Source organism: Stomoxys calcitrans, chromosome 3 (genome assembly GCF_963082655.1).
Source record: "Stomoxys calcitrans chromosome 3, idStoCalc2.1, whole genome shotgun sequence".
NCBI lineage: Eukaryota > Metazoa > Arthropoda > Insecta > Diptera > Muscidae > Stomoxys > Stomoxys calcitrans.
Genome location: NC_081554.1, coordinates 93,080,942 through 93,102,728, shown reverse-complemented (window position 1 = coordinate 93,102,728; position 21,787 = coordinate 93,080,942). Strand labels below are relative to the sequence as shown.

Genomic DNA, 21,787 nt, shown 5'->3' with positions numbered 1-21,787 from the left:
TGGTGTGGTGCTAATGCGAGGATGTCGATTGTGAATATCTTTACCGACAGTAAAATTGCCATAAGGGCAATAACAACCAGGACGGTAAGGTCACGAACAGTCTTGCAGTGTAAGAAGGAGATTAATGGCTTCTCTGAGGATGGGAAAATCCGCATCGTTTGGTTGCCGAGCCATAACAGAGTAAGGGGAAATGAAAGGGCAGACGATTTGGCGGTGAAGGCAAGAGGATTGCTGTCAATAAACTTGGTTAACCCGACGCCTTTCGGGTCGACGCAGTCCGAGTTAAGGGAGTGGGCGACGAATGCGCATGCAACATTGTGGAACAGCGGAACGGTCGGTAGGACGGCGAAAATCCTATGAGGGATCCAGATCGTGAAAAGACGAGGCTATTACTGAAAGGAAGCAAGAAGGAGGTCAGTTTAGCTATTGGTATCATAACGGGACACATAGGTCTACGGGCTCACTTATGTAAAATTGGTGCGACAAGTGATAGCATATGTAGGACATGCGGGAAAGATGATGAGACGTTGGAGCATTTCCTTCGTCTTTTCCCGCCTTTCGGGTCTAACAGATACCGGCACTTAGGTGGAGACACAATACCAGACATGATCCAACTAAGGAGAGTGGTATTGAAAACAATTAAGGATTTTGTAAATAGCATTAAATTCCTAGCTCAAAATTTTTTTTTAGAGGTTACTTTATAGTTTTTAGAGCGCACAACAAGCCGATTACTGGCTTAGGGGTATGTCCATAGTGTTATGCGGCGGATTAATATCTGTACCCTTTTTTCAACCTAACCTAACTTAGAGGTTACTTTAAAGTTTTTAGAGCGCACAACAAGTCGATTACTGGCTTAGGTGTATGTCCATAGTGGCATTGGGTGGATTAATATCTGCACCCTCTTTTCAATCTAACCTAAATTTATTTTGTATAAATTGTTAGCAGATTCCAGGGCGGTGGGTTTACTAGATTTTCCCCGCCAGAACTTGGCACACTTTTACTTGTTTTTTTTTTTTTTTTTTTTTGCAAATGGAGGAACTTTGTGAAATTATCGATAGAAAAACAATAATAACAATCGATATTTAGCAACAAAATTTAAATATCGATAGTATCATCGATATTTTGCCAGCTCTAAATTGTGCGCGTTTCAAGAGTACATGGCACAATCTTGTTTTCATTAATTTGAAAGTTTGAAGCCTGAGTTAATGAATGTACACACTCGCAATTTTTAGGTTATTTAAAGCAATTTGGCCTATTCAACGATAAGAATTAAAATGCATCTCCCTTCTCTTAGTGCTGTGGCATCACAATGGTCTAAAATGCCTGAGTGAGTCTGGTGCCTAACCTTACTTACTCTAAAGCTTCGGTAACACGCAATACTTAGCAGTGATCGTTATAGCTTTAATAGGGTGGCCCACGAATACCTGTACAAGTGCTGAATTGGCTGCGCATGAGAGTTTCGCCCTAGCGCTATTAACACAAGACTATAAAAAGGACTCACCTTAAATTTAAACCCAAACCCAGAACAGTATTCATTACTAAAAACAGTTTTTTGTTTTTTTGTTCCTAATGGTCGGTTCGTGGAAAAATGAAATGAATGATGAACAAGCAATTCTTCCGTTCTAAGTTTCAGTTTGGCAACTGTTCTAATAAAGTCTATTGCATGGTTGTAGAAAAATAAAATGAATATTTTTCCTTTTGGAATACTGTAGAAAGCCACACATTTATTCGTTATGACTTATCAAATCCCCAATCCAAACGCATTTTTTGGCCATATATGTGTCTTCATAAATTTCACTGCAATTGACGTAGTAGAAAGCTTCTTTTTCAGAGTAAATTGAATGATTGACATCACGCATTGACAACATGTCGGTAACATTTGCTTTAAGTGCTAGCGTGGCAGAAGATTGAATTGTTCTTCTAGTCCTGCATAACGCGATTTTGAAATACAAGCACATGTGTTTGGATGGCCCAAAAGTTATTTTTGTTTGATGTATATTTTGGTTGAACAAAATAACTTTCGTTTAATAATTTATGTGTGTGCGTGTGACCTAACGGAAAAGTGTCCATATCGAGACAACAACATCTATTTCCAATAGCAATTGTGGACAGCAGGAAATAAAAGGAAAGTTTCGAATCCCACAGGTCTAGTAGAAAAACAAAAAAACTTTGTAAAAACTTTAATAGGAAAAAAATACAATAACAAATGTTCCCTTCTAAACATCCATACCAAGTGAAGATGAGTTCAAGTACATGAGTGTTTGTTTTGACGCCATATACGAAGAAAAACAGTCACATATGTAGCTTCCAACATATATACTATTTTTAGGTGTCATCAAAAGTAGGATATTTTATGTGAGGATAAGTACTTTATGAATAAAATATGTCTTAGTATGAAAATAGTTATCCCAACAATACAACAGATATGTTAGGTATTATTACCCACACTTATTTCCCCAATCTGTGGCCATGCTATTTCGTTACAGACAAGTTCACGTTACTTTGCTGTCGGATAAATTGTCACATTACCGATGCAACCAAAATAAGTTGCGTGTTCAACGATTGGACAGAGTATATGCATTAAAAATGGGATGCCCTAAGAAAATTCTAAACATTCTTGAACTTTAGTGGAAGTTTCAAATCATTTGAGCTTAGTTTTCTTTTGGTTTGAGGGTTTATGCTCACCACATCTTTGGCTAATTTAGTATGTCAATATACCATTTAATAAAAGAACTCTCTCATGATATTTGAGGTAATTTACAAGAACAAGTGAAGAAACGTTCAACTTTATATCGAATTTTCATTGTTTTTATACCCTCCACCATAGGATGTGGGTATACTAATTTCCTCATCCTATTTGTAAATCCTCGAAACATTCTTCTGAGACCCCAAAAAGTATATATATTCTTGATCGCCATGTCATTTTAAGTCGATTTAGCAATGCCCGTCCGTACGTCTGTCTGTCGAAAACACGCTAACTTTCGAAGGAATAAAGCTAGCCGCTTGAAATTTTGCACGAATACTTCTTATTTGTGTTGATCGATTGGGATAGTAAATGGTTCATATTGGTCCATGTTTTGATAAAGCTGCCCTATGAACCAATCTTGGATCTTGACTTCTTGAGTCACTAGAGGGCGCAATTCTTATCCGATTTAGCTAAAATTTTGCAAAAGGTGTTTTGTAATGATTTCCAACAGCGTTAAGTGAGGTTCAAATCGGTCCATAACCCGATCTGGGGTGTTGACTTCTTCAGCCTCCATAGGGTCTTTTCCGATTTGGCTGAAATTGTGTTTTTGCATGAGGTGTTTTGTTATGACTTCCAGCAACGGTGCTTAATATGGTGCCAAACGGTACATAATCTGATATAGCTGCCATATAAACCGATCAGCGATTTTGACTTCGTGAACCACAACGCCTTCTCTAATGACCTTCAATATACGTGTCCAATATGGTCTGAATAGATCTATAGCTTGATACAGCTCCCATATAGACTGATCTCCCAATTTTGCTTCTTGAGTCCCTTCAAGGCACAATTCTTATCCGAATGGTCTAAAGTATTACACAATGACTTCTATAATGTTCAGCATTCAATTCATTTATGGTCCGAATCGAACTATAATACCACAAAAGTTCTTATTCATTATTTTTTGTTTGCCTTAAAAGAGATATCGCGCTAAGAACTCGACAAATACTATCCATGGTGGAGGGTATATAAAATCTAACTTCCCTTAACTTCGCATTTGGTGTAGGTATCACTGCCTGTACACAGTCCTATCTTGGTTCTCCAGTACATTACATGTCATGGAAATGTAAGTTTAACAATTGAATTTGCATTGTTGTTTGCCAGGTATGGTAAAGGTGTTCAATTGTCACCTCCTTTTTACTGTCGATGAAGCTGCAGTCGTTGTATTGAAATTTAAATCGCTGTTGGTGATTTCCAATTGGTAGTGGCAAGTTAGCAGATCCACCAGCCATGGCAAGTTCCATCGATTCTGATTGATGAGAATCTCTGTTCTGTAGCAGTATAGTCAGTATAGATCAGATGAATTTAGATATAAGCAATCATTATCCGATTTAGCTAAAATGCACAATATATTCTATTATTACCTCCAAAATACGTGCCAAGTATGCCCTACATCGGCCTAAAATCTGACATAGCTACCATATAAACCAATATCCCAAATGCCCTTCTTGAACCCATACTACCAAGAAATATTGCATAATAACTTCTACTTCTACTAGGGGCCACCGTGGCGCAGAAGTAAGCATGTCCACCTATGACGCTGAAAGCCAGGGTTCGAATCCTGATGTGAACATCACAAAAAGCTTTCAGCGGTGGCTATCCCCTCCCAATGCTTGCGACATTTGTGAGTCGTACTGCGGCGCGCCGATCAGACCCGGCTATAAAAATGAGGCCCCTTATCATTGAACTAAAAACTTGAATCGTACATCATTCATTGAAATGTGAAATGTTTGCCCCTGTTCCTTAAAGAAATGTTCATGTACAAATTTGCACTTTTGACTTCTACTATGGTCTGCATCATCCAAACCAAGTATGACCCGAGTCTTTTTTACCCTGATATAGTTCCAATATCTAGCAATTCTTGGCGAAGAACTTGACAAATCTTATCCATGGTAGAGGGTATTCGGCCTGGCCGAACTTAGCACGCTTTTACTTCTTCATTCTTAAAAAATGGTTAAATAAAATATCTTAAATTTTATTGGAAAAATTGACTTTTCCTTTCATCTAAACCGTCACAAACTAGAAGAGGCCCTGGCTATTCCAAATCCAAAGAAAGTTGTTCGTGGAAGAAGCACTTCGAAGCAAATGGTCACCTGTTTCTTCGGCATGATGATGAGACGTTGGAGCATTTCCTTTGTCAATGCCCGCTTTTCGCGTCTAATAGATACCGGCATTTAGGTGGAGACACAATACCAGACATGAACCAACTTAGGGGAGTGGTATTGAAAACAATTAAGCATTTTGTAAGTAGCACGGGATTCCTTACCTAAAATTTAATTTTTAGAGGTTACTTTATAGTTTTTAAAGCGCACAACAAGCCGATTACTGGCTTAGGTGTACGTCCATAGTAGCATGGGCCGGATTAATATATGCACCCTTTTTTAAACCTAACCTAACCTAACCATTATATTCTTACTACAAACGTTGGAAACTATTTACATAACAAAGGATTGGAGAAATATTCCACTATATTCGAATATATTATGTATTAGTTAAAAGGTAATCATTAGACTTCAATTGAAGAAGTTTGTTATAATGAAAACGAAATACTTTCTTCAATTTTGGTTAAGAACATATTGAATTTCGGTGTCCTTAAAATATCTCTAAAGCATAGATATTACAACATTTTGTAAATTTTAATTAAATTTAAGTTCATTTGTATATACCTAAAATAATAATTTGAGTAAACTAAACGGAAGGAAAAAAAGTAAAATTTTACCATGATTTAGTTCTTTTTTCTTTAATTCAGGGGTCACTTTTTTTAGTGTGACAACTGTACCGCATGAGCAACGTAGGACGGTCAATACCGAGTCGTACGCCACAATTCGCCTGAAGTGTTTGGAAAAATTCGAAAAACGAATGTTCTTCACCATGACAATGCGAGCTACCACACATCGGCTCAAACCAAAGCTCCTTTGACCGGCCGAAAACAGAATTGATGGATCATCCACTGCACTCCCCTGAACTGGCATCCAATTACTTATTTTTATTCCCGCACCTTAAGAAAAGCAAGTAAAAAGCGTTAAGTTCGGCCGGGCCCGAACCCACCACCTCGGGTGTATATGTAAACCACCTTTCGTCAAAATCCGGTGAAAAATGCATACCTTATGCCCCATAGCAGCTATATCGAAATATGTTCCGATTTGAACCAAATACTAATATGTACAAGTCATTGTTTAATTGTGTATAACAAAATATTGGACTTTTTAGTAACTATTTCTAAAAATAAACCGATTGGAACCATATACGATATCGAGAAGCCTAATACAACTCACAGTCCCAAATTTCATCGAAATCGGACATAAAATGCGCTTTTTATGGACCCAAAACCTTAAATGGAGAGATCGGTCTATATGGTAGCTACATCCAAATCTGGACCGATCTGAGCCAAATTGAAGAATAATGTCAAAGGGCCTGACCCAACTTACTGTCCCAAATTTCGGCGACATCAATCAATAAATGCGTTTTTATAGGCCCGAAACCTTAAATCGAGAGGTCTATGTGGCAGCTATATCCAAATCTTGATCGATCTAGTTGAAATTGCAAATAAATTTCGAGGGGCTTAACTAAACTCACTCTCCCAAATTTCGGCGACATTGGACAATAAATGCGCTTTTTATGGGCCCAAAACCACAAATCGAGAGATAGGTCTATATCGCAGCTATACCCAAATCTGGACCGATCTGGGCCAAATTAAAGAAGGATGTCGAAGGGCCTAACACAACTCACTGTCCTAAATTGCAGCAAAATCGGATTATAAATGTGGCTTTTATGGGCCTAAGGCCTTAAATCGACGGATCGGTCTATATGGGGACTATATCCAGATATAGTCCGATATAGCCCATCTTCAAACTTAACCTGCTTATGAACAAAAAATTAATCTGTGCAAAGTTTCTGCTCAATATGTTTTTTTTGAAGACTGTAGCGTGATTTCAACAAACAGACGGACGGACATACGGATAGACATGGCTAGATCGTCTTAGATTTTTACTTTGATCAAGAATACATACACTTTATAGGGTCGGAAATGGATATTTCGATATGTTGCAAACGGAATGATAATATTAATATACCCCCATCCTTCGGTGGTGGGTATAAAAATATTTGGTCAACGATTTTCTTTGCCAGAAGGTGCTGTTGAAGCGTTCAATAAACATATTTTGGAGGTTTCTCTCTTGAGGTGGAAAAAGTGCTTCGACCATCGGTTTGAGAACATGCAAAATTGTTTAAACCATACTAGAGAATACTTAGAAAAACAATAAAACCATTTTTGATGATTATGCCAGATATTTATATGACTGCCCAAATATTTGCTTATTAGAAGAAATACAAATATAAAGGTTATGTACGATACGCATATGTATTTTACTTTAAATTCTCTTAATTACCCACACTTTTACTACCACAAAGCCATAGATAGCAATCATAGATTAGCAATGCGACACAGACATAGGCACATAATATTTCCATTGAAAATTGTGGTTTTCGCTGTAGTTTGGTATGGGTTATACATGAAATGACTTTGCTGTTGAAAGTAAGAGAATCCGTTACACTTGTTGCTAATTAATTGTAAAGGAATTTATTTATTTCTGTATTGTAAATAGGGATTGGACAAATTTGGGGTTGCCATAAAGTTTTTCTAATTGTTCATAAGGCTTAAGAGCAATGTCAAAAACTATACAACATTAAATTTTGTTTCAGTTAAAGGAAATGTTTTTTCTGGATATTATCTAACGGCCATGGGATGGTTTTAACTTATTTTACGACTTACAACACATCGAATATTATTTTATAGCTTAATAGGGTATGTGTATATTCTTCACAGTAATTAAGTTTACAACTTTGAAGCCATAGCTTAGGTTAGATTTAAGTAGCAGTCTGCCATCAGACTAACTTAGATGTTTTCGTCCATTGTGATACCAAAGGAACAGAAGAAGGAAAATGCCTTCTAGTTCGTACCTTTGAACCATCCAGATCGCTTTAAAAGCCCAATAACTTGCGAATGTTCACATCCGCTAAATCAGACAGGTTCTCAAAGAAATGAGGACCTAAAATGGAACTCTTTCTGACTGCTAGTGCGGGAAGGCTTTCTATAGTCTCTTCCTCCTCGATGTACCTAGAGCTTCTGCAAAAGTCGTTGCTAGCAACCTTCAGTCTGTCAGCAAGTTTTCCGATTAGACAGTGACCTGTCATGACGGACACAATGACAGCAAAGCGGTATACCTCTTCAAGTCCACATGAAGCCACATAGCTTTGGAATGTTCACAGTCCCCTCTTTGTGACCATCTATCGTTTGTTGGCCTTCGGGCCTGGTCCTCAATACTTAGCTCTCAAGTCGCTAGAGGCATACCCACAGATTCCAGTATCCCTGGAGTGTGTAAGAAGTTCCTAGTCTCGCAAGCTCGTCTGCTTTGGAATTCCCTAGGATATCTCTGTGGCTCGGCACCCAGAACAGGTAGATTTTGAACGGTTCAGTCATCTCGTTGAGAGATCTGGACAGTCGAGGGTGGTTTTTGTGTTCAGAAATACGTTCTCCATAGATTTAATGGCTGCATGGCTAAAGATATTTATGCCAATCGTCGTAATGACATTAAATCTTAGCCATTCCACCACTTCCTTAATTGCAAGGATCTCTGCTTGATATACACTGCAGTGATCGAGTAACCTCTACGATGTGACCACTTCCAGATCTTTAGAGTAGTACACCCCAAAGCCCACCTGGTCGTTTAGTTTGCAACCATCCGTATAGAAGTCTTTGTAACTTCTGTTACTAGGGATATCGTAGTTTCAATCGGTTCTATCAGGAATAATGGTACAGCAATTTTTATCAAAAAGTGGCTCAGGTAGGGTGTAATGCACACTGCCTGGGACATCGGATATTATATCAGGTATAACACAGTGTCCGTGGCCGCCACATGACCAATGAGAAATCTCCCTTAACCTCACGGTAGTGAGGTTAGATGTTGCATTAAATTCAGTGCATCATATGGTGTCCTCCTCAGTGCGGCTGTGATGCACTAACAAGTCATCCTTTGGATCCGGTTAAGTATCGAGCAGTAGTTGGAGTAGTCGTCCACCAGACCACAACACCATATAGCATTATAGGTCTGACAACTGCAGTACATACCCATTGCATGACACGCGGTCTAAATTCCCCAACTTTTTCCAATGGCTCTCTTGCAGGTGTATAGGGCAAGAGTGGCCTTTCTTGACCTTTCCAAAATGTTGGATTTGAAGTTCAGTTTCCTGTCCAGCAAAACACCCAGGTATTTTGCGCTTTCTGTAAATGGAAAATTCTCTTCACCCAAGGAGACAGGTTTCATTGTAGGCGACTTGTATCTCCTGCCGAAAAGAACTACTTCTGTCTTGCACGGATTTATACCCAGACCACTTTCGGTAGCCCACTTTGCTGTTGCACGTAGAGCTTCCTGAGGTATATCTCTTAGAGTGATGGGAATCACCTAACCGCAATTGTCACGTCATCAGCTTACAAGACCACTTTTACACCTTTTTCTTCCAGAGACAATAATATATTATTAATGGCTATATTCCAAAGAAGAGAAGGCAGTACACCTCTTTTTAGATCCACAGATCCCAAGCCTGCCGTAATGCATCTTTTAGTAAATAAGTTATTAATAAACTTTCTTACAAAAGAGTTGATGCCTAGAAATTCCAACTCCTTCACGATTGACGTCGGTTTTACATTGTTGAAAGCACCTTCACTGTCAAGAAATGCTACTATTGTAGATTCCTTGACAGTGAGAGAACCCTCTATGAAGCCGACTAGGTAGTGAAGGGCTGTTTTAGTGGATTTGCCTTAACTATATGCATGTTGCTGCCGCGACAGGCGATCTCCAGAGATCTTTGTCCAAGATATGTTTCCATCAACCTCTCAAGAGTCTTCAGCATAAAGGATGACAGACTAATGACTAGGGCGAAAATCGTTCGCCTTCGTGTGGTAAGGTTTTCCAGCTTTTGGAATGAAAATGACCTTCGTGTCCCTCCATCCCACAGGTATATATGACATTCTGATACTAGCAGAGTATATCTCCCTAAGACAGGAAACCAGTCTATCAGACACAGCTTGTAATTCAACCGGTGATACATCATCAGGGGCTGGTGAATTTAAGGAGTCGAAACTTCTTATCGCCCCAGGATTTTCGGCTCAGACACAATTTCCCTAATGGCTTCCGACGAATGCATATCAGTGACTATGAAGCCATAACTACACGTAAAAAATAATTAATTTCACATAAAGGAAATTGTCCACAAGCAAACTTTTTTGTGAATCGTGCCGTGAAAAATAATTCAAATTCAAACATATGGTCTCGTTTAAATTTGAACTATAATATCTCTATAAAGAGATTATATGGCACTATATCTATTTATAGATCAATCCAAGCCTTCTATCTAATGGTTGCTTGTGGGCCGAAATGTACTTTTCGTACATAATGTCTTCTAAAGCCTATAAAAAAGCCAAATCAGGGTATCGGTTAGTATGGTAACCTTTTGTTATAAGCTTATCACTCTTTAGAATATCATTAATTACCATAAGTTGTTTTGCCAACTCTCTAATTTTGATCTCTGTTCTACAGTTTCCACACCAATCACCTATTGGCCCAATTCCATCCTACACCTTATTGACGAAGAGTTCGTTTGTATCCATCTACCCTGAGGTTTTCACAGAAAATTTTAAAAATTCGTTATCTTTAAATAAACAACCTCTAGCGCCCACTTTACAGTCGCCCCTTGCCATAGGCATTTAATTGTGAATATTTTATTTTAAACTTTATGCCAGATATTGGAAAATTCTTGTCCTTTAAATGGAGCGCGTGTATTGTGCCATATTTTTTGCTTTGTGTCCTTTGATGCATTGACAACCTCCTACCAGGCCACGTGCTTCTCAAGGCACCATCCATGGCAACAGGCAACATGCTATTGACGAATTCCGAAAACTCAATCGCCTTAGTGGCGAAGTAGTCCCATTCAGCCAACATTCATTGTGCAAACTATTTTTAAAATCGCCCCTACACGAACGGTTCACAATATGCCAAATGGTTTATGGCAAATGCGTATAACTCAATTTCAAGAAAAGGGAAAAGCTATTCCAGAAATTTTAAACATAAAAGCGAAACTATAAAAAGCGAAGGTGAATTAATAGAAGACTCTTTCATGTGCCATATTCAATTAAGGAACAAATGTTTAAAACAACATTTATTTGTAGTGGACATTTGTCTTGTGTGGAGCAGACGTTTTGTTATTTCTCTCGGCAAGAATATTCTGCAACTCGTAATAGGTAGTTGTTCACAAAAAAAAAATATAAGTCACTCGAGCACAGCTGCAATAGTGTAATCCACTGGGCAGTTGATGTTCTGTGTCTGTTTTCAGTGGGACGGCAGACCTAGATTCCGGAAGTAAACTTAGAATGAACTACAAAGACCCAACAGCTACGATGGTGGTATCAGGCCGTAGCATGTTGTCTGAAACTGCGATCTCAACTGGCGAAGTTGCTGCGCCAGGCTCCACTAGCCGACAAACCACTGGTCTACAGGAGTTTTTAACGAAGATACCTGGTTCGAGTCACAGCTTGCCTAGGCCATCGGCCTTCTCTGGCTAATTAAGCCAAAGATAGCAATACACACCAACCACTATAGGACGCGTTTCGTCTTTGGTTAGAAGACTTTTTAACCATATTATGTGTAATGGCTTCAAGGGCCGTGCGTTGGTATGTTGTATTTGAATCGTATTAATTGCGAAAACAATTACCACATTAACCACGCTCGACAACCCTGTCTATTAGCTGTACTTTTTCCCAATGCATGTTTTTTGTGTAATGGCAGACTTTTTTTCTGTGGCAATCACACTACTTCCGTGGTACACATAAGTAAGTACAAATGTGATCATTGCTTACGATCGTAATTTTTCAAAAAGTTATCGAATTCGGGGAAGAAAAACTCGATCCGCCGAGCATATTTTGCCATATCAAAGGCAAACAAAGGTGGTTGTTTAAAAAAGTTATTAAATGCATTATAAACAACATGCAATTTTTTTTAACGATATGTTACTGTGTTTATACCCTACACCACCACTGTGGTACAGTGCAAAATTTCATCTAATTCGGTTCAGATTAAGATATAGCTCCCATATACAGCTTTCGTCCGATTTGACCAATTAAGGCTGTAGAAGGCACAATTTTGGCCAGATCTTTACAAAATTTGGCACGAAGTTCTTTTTGTAACATCCCAATATATGTGCAAAATTTCGTCATAATCGGATCAGCTTTATATAAAGCTCTCATATATATCTTTCATCCGATATGGTCTTTTAAGGCTGTAGCAGGCACAATTTTGGTTTGATCTTTACAAAATTTGGCATGGAGCGTTTTATTTAACGTCCTCACATGTGTGCAAAGTTCCATAAAAATTGGTCCAGATTTAGATATAGCTCCCATATATATTTTTCATCTGATATGGCCTTTTAAGGCTGCAGAAGACACAATTTTGGTCCGATCTCTACAAAATTTTTCATAAGATGGTTTAATTGACACCCCAATACGTGCGCAAAATTTCATCGAAATCGTTTAGACTTTTAAGGCTATAGAAGTCACAATTTTCGTACCATCGTAAGAAAATCGTATAAGGTTCAATTCGATATTACAACAGGTATGCAAAATTAAAGTCTGACTAAATTTGGATATGAGTGCTATCTATTAAAAGTATTACGTATGCTCGGTGCTGTAAGGTATTATATAGTCGGCTCCGCTCGACTTATGCCTTTCCTTACTGGTTTATTAAGCAAGTTATTAATGAACTTTATTACCGTAGTGTTGATTCCTAGAAACTCCAGCTCCTTCATGATTGAGTTAAATATCAATGGGGAGTTCAATGGGGAACATAACTAAAACCTTACTTGCTTAACTACGCCACAACTTAAACTACACAAAGCTTCATAAAATATCTTCTCTCTTTAGATGCCATTCTTTAAGAGGACTGTAGAATGAATTAATCCCATGTATACTTTTGAGATGCTTAACCTCTTAGGAGTTAATGTATGCATTTTGATACTAAACATTAGACTTTAATTTGTTGAACTTTTTTGCTTTTGGAATGAAAATGAGCTTTGTTTCCCCAATCCCACTTGTATATACGACATGCTGATACAATTAGAGTATATCTCCCTAAGCCAAGAAGCCAGTCTATCTGACACAGCCTGTAATTCAACCGGTGGTATATCATCAGAGCCTGGCGACTAAAGGAAAAAAAACTGGGAAATATGTACCAACGAGTTCTTCTACTATTTTCCCACTAGAAAATGTCCACACATTCTTTTACTTCTAGTATATCCCACCGTAATAGTATTCGAGGATAGGATCTTCCTTAGCCTAAAGGTCTCACAAGTGTCCTCGAAGAATCTGCAGAATTTGTTCTAAGCCTTTCTTAGCTCGCCCTTGTATTTTCTAAGCTTAGTCTTATAGGCGTTACAATCGTGTGGTGCCCTTTTGGTTGTGGTTTTCGTCCATTTGAAGAGTTTTCTGAAGCCCTTCCTTTGACCATCCAGTTGTGGGGTACACCATGGTGGTCGCTGTCTAGGGTTGGCACTAGGACATGCTGACACAAGCGAGTCATTCAGGGCATTCGTGATCGGCCTGACCATTAAGTCAATGTCCTCCGAAGTTTCATTTTCTGGCCGAGAAGGGATAGTAGTGCCGTATGTATGAGGAAATTTATCTCAGTCCGCCTTTCTTCTGTTTAGCCGAGAGACCACTTCTGCAGTATTATCGCCTAGGAGGAAACTAATGAACCGCTGATCAGAGAAGCTGTGGTATCCCAGTCACACATCCTTCCAATATAAGGTTGACATCCTGGTAACCTCCTGCCTTTTCCTGGTAATAAAGGTAGGCTTATTCCCTTTATTACAAATCGTCAGTTTGCAACTTATAATATATTCGCTAAGCAGCTCACCCCTTTCGTTTATATCCAAACTTCCCTATATCTGGTGATGTGCATTAGCAACACCTCTTACAATGAGGCAGTTTTTCCTTGCAGAAGTGGCTTCAACCAGCAACTTAAGGCTAGAAGGCGGCATCTCTGAATCGTGTGCCATATACTAGGAAGCCAGTCAGTAATGAGACTTATTATATTTCAAGGCTGGCTACTACTGAATATTTAGACATTTACAACGGAAAAAGAAAACATTTATACTACTCTTTGCTAGAATACAGGGTCTGTGTCTTCCGTACCCTTGAGTAGTCTAAATCAAGAAATACTTTGCCCACGAACCATTAGTCCTCACACCCATGGTTCCTGGATCTGAGTTGCAAATCGTAAATCAGGAGATCGCAATTCGACCTTATAAGGGCGAGCGAGCGAAAAAACGGCAACTCTTGCCCTATACACATGCAGCGCAATTGCCAAAAGTTGGGGGTTTAGATCGCGCATCATGCATTGAGTATCAGACCTATAATGCTATATGGTGTTATGGTCTGGTGGACGTCGCTTCAAAAGTCCACCTATCCAAAGGATAGCTTGTTTGCGCATCACAACCGCACTAAGGACAACACCAACTGATGCGCTGAGTTTAATGCTACATCTTATGCCACTGGACATTGTGGCAAGCCAAATTGCACGGACCACCGCCGTGAGATTGAGGGAGGCATGTGGCAGCTACGGACACTGTGTTATCCCTGATACAATATACGATGTTTCAGGCAGTGTGGATTACACCCTACCTGAGCTGCTTTTTGATAAAAAGTATTGTACCACTATTCCTGATAGAACTGATTGGAACTATGATATCCCTGGTAATAGAAGTTACATAGACTTCTATACGGATGGTTGCAAACTAAACGACCAGGTGAGCTTGGGGTGTACTATAAAGATCTAGAACTGGCCATATCTAAAAGATTACCCGACCACTGCAGTGTGTATCAAGCAGAGATCCTTGCAATTAAGAAAGTGGTGGAATGGCTAAGATATAATTTCACTACGACTATTGGCATAAATACCTTCTCAAGCCGCCAGGCAACCATTAAATCCCTAGAGAACGTATTTCTGAACACAAAAACCGCCCTCGACTGTCGCAGATCTCTCAACGAGATGGCTGAACGTTTAAAAATTCACCTGTTCTGGGTTCCGGGCCACAGAGATATCCCAGTGAATTGTAGAGCGGACGAGATTGCGAGACTAGGAACTACTCTACACATTCCAGGGATACTGGAATCTGTGGGTTTGCCTTTAGCGACATGTAAGCTAAGTTTTCAAGACCAGGCCCGAAGGACAACGAATGATAGATGGTCACAAAGAGGGAGCTGTAAGCATTCCAAAACTATGTGGCCTAATCTAGACTTTGACTAGACTAGACTACCGCTTTGCTGTCACTGGCTAGAACAGACGTCTCAGTCATTGTGTCCTTCATGGCAGGTCACTGTCTAATCGGAAAACATGCTGACAGACTGATGGTTGTCAGCAACGACTTTTGCAGAAGCTGTGAGGAACACCTTCTGTGTGTGTGTCCCGCACTAGCAGTTAGAAGGAGTTCCACTTTAGGTTCTCATTTCTGTGAGAACCCGTCTGATTTAGCAGATGTGAACATTCGCAAGTTATTGGGCTTTTTAAAGCAATCTGAATGGTTTAACGGTGGAAACTAGAAGGCATCTTCCTTCTTCTGTGCCTGTGGTATCACAATGGGCGAAAACGTCTAAGTGAGTCTGATGACAGACTGCCACTTAAACCTAACCTCACCTAATTAGATCTTAAATCGGGAGATCAGGAAATAGGGGAGATTTATTATGATATAGTTCGATCTTATCAGTAATCACCAAGTATTTAAAGTTTTTTACTCAATTTGCTTTGCCAAAGTCGGTTAATACATGCGTCTTTTATGTGCCTAAGACTTTAAAGCGAGAGATGGGTCTATATGGAAGCTTTGTAGCCGAGTCCGAACGGCGTGCCGCATTGCGAAACTCTTTGGGAAGAAGTTTTTACATGGCATAGTACCTCACAAGTCGCCATCATGAGGAGGGAATAACCTACGCTGAATTTTTTTTTCTGATGTTCTCGCCAGTATTCGAACCCATGTCTTCATCATCAATTGGGAACATGTTAACCTCTGCGCTATGGTAGCCTCCGTAAAGGAATATACCCTGTATAAACTTCTTGATAGCGATAGAGCCTTCTATGACTATATTGTAAATTGTTAAGTAGAACTTCCTAAATAATAATAAATGAATTTTTGGTTTCGTGAACTATGGTCTACATAGGTATGAATTGAAGTTACATTCGCAATTTTTCCTTCTAAGCCATAGAATCAGTCTGCCAGACGCGGCTTTATACTGACCAAAGGCAATTTTCGATTTTCCACGCAACTTCTCCCAAAGAATTTTTGACTCAATGACAATTTTTTCACAATCTCGGACATTTTTTTTTTTTTTATCAAAGAAGTTTCAGTAGCAACGTCTTATTCTCCGAAGGCTGCATTGCCCTGCTGTATGTACTAGGCGAGAATCTTCGACAGCAAAGCGAGATTTAAAGTTTTTCCTTTACCCAGCATTATAGCTGTTCTAGTCCTGTGGTAATCTTTCGCCTCTTTGGAGAGCCTTCTGCAAACTTTCCTTGCGCTACGAGTTCGCTTCTCTCGTGTGTATAATGATTTGATTTAATTCAAATTTATGGTGACAATTTTTATGCATTCAATGGTAAACTAAAGAGTGTTCAAGGTTCTTTGTTAACTATTGTACATCCGCTAAAGTTAATTTTGCTGGGACACTACACAAAGCGCTTCTGTTGTCATTATCCAATGTCATCGTCGACACTTGTAACTGATGTGTGGTAATAAAACTTAAGTTTCATAGGTTAAACCAGAAGATGCTCCCCTCAAGGATGTTGGTTAATTAGCCAAGGCATCGTTTATACAACTAGAATGTGTTAATGACCGCGTTCAACAAAAGTGCAAAATGTTGCCATAGTTCACTAGCTGTGGGCAGCCCAACAATCTATCTGCTGACTGACTGTTGTTGTCGAAAGCAAGCAAACACCTCTGGCTGCTGAGGGGAAAGAAAGGCATTATCTTTCTCGCAGTCATTAACGTCATTTCCAACTAAAAAAACCGGCTCTTTTCCTTCCATTCCATCTTCCATACATTTCAGATGTCTGTCTGTCTGTCTGCAAGCAGAATTTGAACTTTTTCATTATGATTTCTTTTATGACAGCATTTAAGTGTGTTTTTCTCGCTCTTCACCAACGAATGCTGTCAAGTGGCTGAGAAGGAGACAAGGCAAGGTTGACATTGAGCGCTTTCTGGTTTTTCTTTGCACTGAAGTGAAATACCTCCAGGTAATAAGCACAAAACAAGGATATTAAAGGAGAAATTTGCTGGATTTATAATTTTCTTTTTTTTTTGTTCTGCTAAGAAAAAAATGTTGCCAGAAGTTAATAAGGCTTATTTGAAAATTTCAGTATAAATTAATTTGCCTTTTATCTTTGACCCTGTCTCTGTGTGGGTCTCTTGTTTTCTCAGAAAGAATGTTCAAATTAGGCCAACAAAGGTTTTCGCCATGCAGTTTATTAAAAAGTTTGAAAAGCGGAGAACTTTTAATTGTTACAAACAAATTGCCTTTTGTAATATTTGTTCAGTTATGTGATGCTTCGTTAATCCTCAAAAGGCTGCACAGTTAACGCAGCTTTGCCGCCAAGGCCGAATCACAGACCAGAAACATTTGAAATCTATTTTTTTAGAAAATTCTAAAGGTAGCCTCTGTCTAAAAGCAGTAATGTGGAACATACTTTTCTTAGTTTGCTGATTTGAAGCCTTTTCGACATTTCCGAAGAAGTTCTTATAGAAGAACAGCTAGCCCTATTGTTAAACAAAAAGGTCGAACGATCATAGAATCGAATTTGTCATGCTCTTCTGTCATAGATTCAAAGGGCAGACAAAAAGAAGATATGCTATTTTAAACAATGAAAAAGAGCAATTTCCATCCAAGGACATACGATTTTTCGATCGCAAATATATTTATCCATTTTATGCGATTGTTTGCCTATTTTCTTAATATTGTATCAGATATTGAAAGCTGAATTACTAGATAGGAGCATATCTGGAGGCCGTTGTGGCGCAGAGGTTAGGTTAGGTTAAGGTATAAGTGGCAGTCTGCCATCAGACTCACTTAGACGTTTTCATATATTGTGATACCACAGGAATATAAGAAGGAAGACACCTCCTAGTTCCTAACGTTGAACTATCCAGATCGCTTTAAAAAGCCCAACAACTTGCGAATGTTCACATCCGCTAAATCAGACAGGTCATTAAAGAAATGAGAACCTAAAGAGGAACTCCTTCGAACTGCCAGTGTGGAATACACACACAGAAGGTGTTCTGTAGTCTCTTCTTCTTCGATGTCCTCACAGCTTCTGCAAAATTCGTTACTGTCAACCTTCAGTCTGTCAACATGTTTTCCGATTAGTCAGTGACCTGTAACGACGGACCAAGTGATTGAGACGTATGATCTAGCCAGGGACAGCAAAGCGGTAAACCTCCTTAAACCTAGATTAGGCCTCATAGTTTTGGAATGCTCACAGCTCCCTCTTTGTGACCATCTATCATTCGTTGTCCTTCGGGCCTGGTCCCGAAAATTTTAATTACATGTCGCTAGAGGCATACCCACAGATTCCAGTATCCCTGGAATGTATAGGGTAGTTCCTAGTCTCTCTGTGGCCCGGCACCCAGAACAGGTGATTTTGAACTGTTTCGTTGAGAGATCTGCGACAGTCGAGGCCGGTTTTTGTGTTCAGAAATATGTTCTCTAGGGATTTAATGGCTGCCAGGCTGTCTGAGAAGATATTTATGCCAATCTTCGTTATGACATTATATCTTAGCCATTCCACCACTTCCTTAATTGCAAGGATCTCGGTTTGATACACACTGCAGTGGTCGGGTAACCTTTTCGATTGACCAGTTCTAAATTTTTAGAGTACACTCCAAAGCTCATCTGGTCGTATAGTTTAGAAGTCTATGTAACTTCTATTAACAGGGATATCATAATTAGTTCCAAAAAAAATCAAAAAGCAGCTCAGACAGGGTGTAATCCGCACTGCCTGGAACAACGGACATTGTATCAAGAATAACACAGGGTCCGTAGCCGCCACATAGCCAAAGAGAATTAGCATGTCCGCCTATGACACCAATCGACTGGGTTCAAATCCCGGCTTAAACATCAGAAAAAATTTTGGCGACAGTTATGCCCGTTTGGGGGTATGCTCATTTGGGGATATTTGGGGGTGGGCGACCTCCCATTACTTGGACCTAATGCTTTATGCCATATTTGTAATCTACTGCCTTAAACTTTTCATTTAAGTCCCATATTGACATGAACTTCGAATATATCTGTTTAGAGAAGTTTTTGGGTTGGAGTGGGCCCGCTGGGTACTTGGACCCAAATTTAATACATATTCCTTTTCTTGTCTCCAATACTTTTCATATGATACACTTATTTGTGCCCATCGGACCACTTTCGGATATGGGTGGCATTTGTGAGGTAAAAATTATATAGTCAATGTTTCCTTCCAGACAAACACACACAATCTATGAAAATTTTAAGAAAATCGGTTAAGCCAAATATCTTATAGTCATAATGGGTCTATGGCGTTTTTGAGGGGTGGCGTGACCCCCTATTATACTTCGATCTGATTTTGTATGCCAGATTCGTAATCGGGAATAGATTTGAGCCCCATATTGAAATGAACGTCCAAAATGTTTGTTTCGGGGAGTTTTGGGATTGGGGCGGCCCGATGGGTACTTAGACTCAAATTTTAATACCATATACGTATTCTACTCTGGTGAACCTTTCATTTAATACATATAATGTCCCGATCGGTCCACTTTTGATTTTGGGTTGTGTTTTTGGCATAAGGGGGAGGAACAAACAGCAAACAAACAAACAAACACAAATTGAATTTTATATATAAGATTCGGCAAATAATTTGAGTTAGGATAAGTAATGAAGCAGTTTACATTTAGACTCATTTTGAAAATTTATTCTACAATAATACTAAAGGAACAAAGAAAGAGCTCTTTCTATTGAACAAGAAAAGGCCCTTAAGGTCTCCAAAAAAATATAGTTTTCTGTCTGTTAGTGAGGGACACGGCTCACATTAAAACCCAAAACTTAACATAAACACCGGAAATCAGTACAACGGAAAACACAATTCAGGGATAAAGTCGTAAGTTGAAGTAAACGCTTTCAAATCAAGAGATTGGTTTATATGGGATCTACATCAGGTTATATACCGATGAGCCATACTTGGCGGAGATTTTTAGAGTCAAAATTTCAGCCAAATCGGATAATAATTGCACCATCTGGATGCTCACGATGTTAAATCGGGAGATCGGTTTATATGTGAGCTATAACAGCTTACAGACCGATTTGGACTATACTTGTGCTAGTATTCAAGACTCTTAACAGATGTCATCATGCAAAATTTCATAGTTTCAGGTAATAGTTGCGGCTTGCTTGCGTTCTTTCCAAAACATTGGATTTGAAGTTTATATGGAACTTGATTTGTATTATGGATCCTTCTTTCCATCTGGGGTGACAATTGTCATTTCATGCGGATAGCTTCATTCGTTAAAACGTTACAATAATGTCGACATCGCCAAATGGCCAAAGATGTAACTTCAATATTTCAAATTTTTGAGAAAGAATCTGATAATGTTATCAACGCATAAGACGACCAGTGCACTTGGACACATATTGCAAGTTGATAGCTATAGCCTCAAGTAAAGCAAGTCAGTGAGTTTATCTCCCTCGGTAGAGGGACAAAATCATTGCACTTATGGCAGCGCAACAATTATTTTGCCTGAGAAACTTCGTGAGTATGGAAGAGATGATACGGCTTAAAAGACATTGTAATGCAGTCGATGCCGGTTCAAGCGAAAGGGATACAACGAACTATCGATGAAAACATCAAGTGCAAGGGGTCATCTCCAAACATGATGTCACATTTGCACACAAATACAATACTTTGCAACAGCCAGCTAGCTGAATGCTTTTCACTGGGACAATGCTTTGAAACAGCCAACTGAATGTTTTTCACTCGGTAACATACCTTCAAGTCTTGTAGAATATTAAAACTTGCTTAATTGTCTTAAAAACTAAATTAAACTAAGGAAAATCTTTTTAATTGCGATTGTGATTCACACACTATTCTTATACGGAATTTACACTAAAATTAAATTAATTTAAATTTACTTGCAACGTTTTTAGTATACATCTCACTTATCATGTTACTCTGCGAATATTTCGTTAAAATTAATATTTGCTACAAAAAACACTCTTTATTCAATTATTTTTATTTGTGTATTTGAAAAGGTGGTGGTGATGGTAAATACAATTAATCCATAGAGTTTCCAAGGAGTTTGTTAAGTACACCGAAGTTTTGCAGTTGTTGTTGTTTTTTTCTTGTTGCTTAAGAACTGCTAAAAAATTTGCATTCACTTTTTTCCATTAGGTTTTCAAAAAAGAACTGTTTTTTTTTATCATAAATTCACATTTAAAACTTAAACACAGACATGGGTATTGAGTAATTTGACGTTTTTCTTTGCTGTCGATTATGATTTTCGCATGCAAATGCTTTCATAATTTTTTTGAGACTATAGATATATGTATGCACTCCATTAAAATTAGCTTTTTTGGGGTTTCGTTTTTTTTTTCTTTTTTTGTTTAACACAATCCATGCCACACACAAACCGTTTAACTCACGCTTGGGGTAACACAAACGCGATGTTTTTTTTTCTATTTTTCTTCTTTTTTTAAATTTTTTTACTTCGTTGATGCGACTTTTCTTTGTACTCCTCCAAGGAAGAGAAGCGACAAATGTGTATCCACACGAGAAGTCGACTGACGAGGAATTCCAACAAGACTACCGTTTTCAATGAAAGTTGCAAACTAAATAAATCTCAGGCGAATGTTTTAAAGTTTTCCCCATACAGCAACCCAACAACAACCCACAATCACTGGAGCGCACACACTCACACAGGAGAGTACGAACGAGT

The 21,787-nt window shown here is 38.7% G+C and overlaps 1 protein-coding gene across 3 annotated transcripts in view; it reads right to left on the bottom strand.

The window, feature by feature from the left end:
* The window catches only part of LOC106084088 (P protein), a 251,127-nt gene that overhangs the window by 173,491 nt on the left and 55,849 nt on the right, over positions 1-21,787 (bottom strand). The window contains exon 1 of one of the 3 annotated variants that reach the window (XM_059364415.1): positions 21,483-21,669. The exons of 1 other annotated variant lie outside the window; for it this stretch is intronic. The gene's annotated coding sequence lies outside the window, so the exon portion shown is untranslated. Of the gene's footprint in view, positions 1-21,482; positions 21,670-21,787 lie in introns of those variants that run through there. One more of the 3 variants, XM_013247554.2, reaches the window with a different exon arrangement.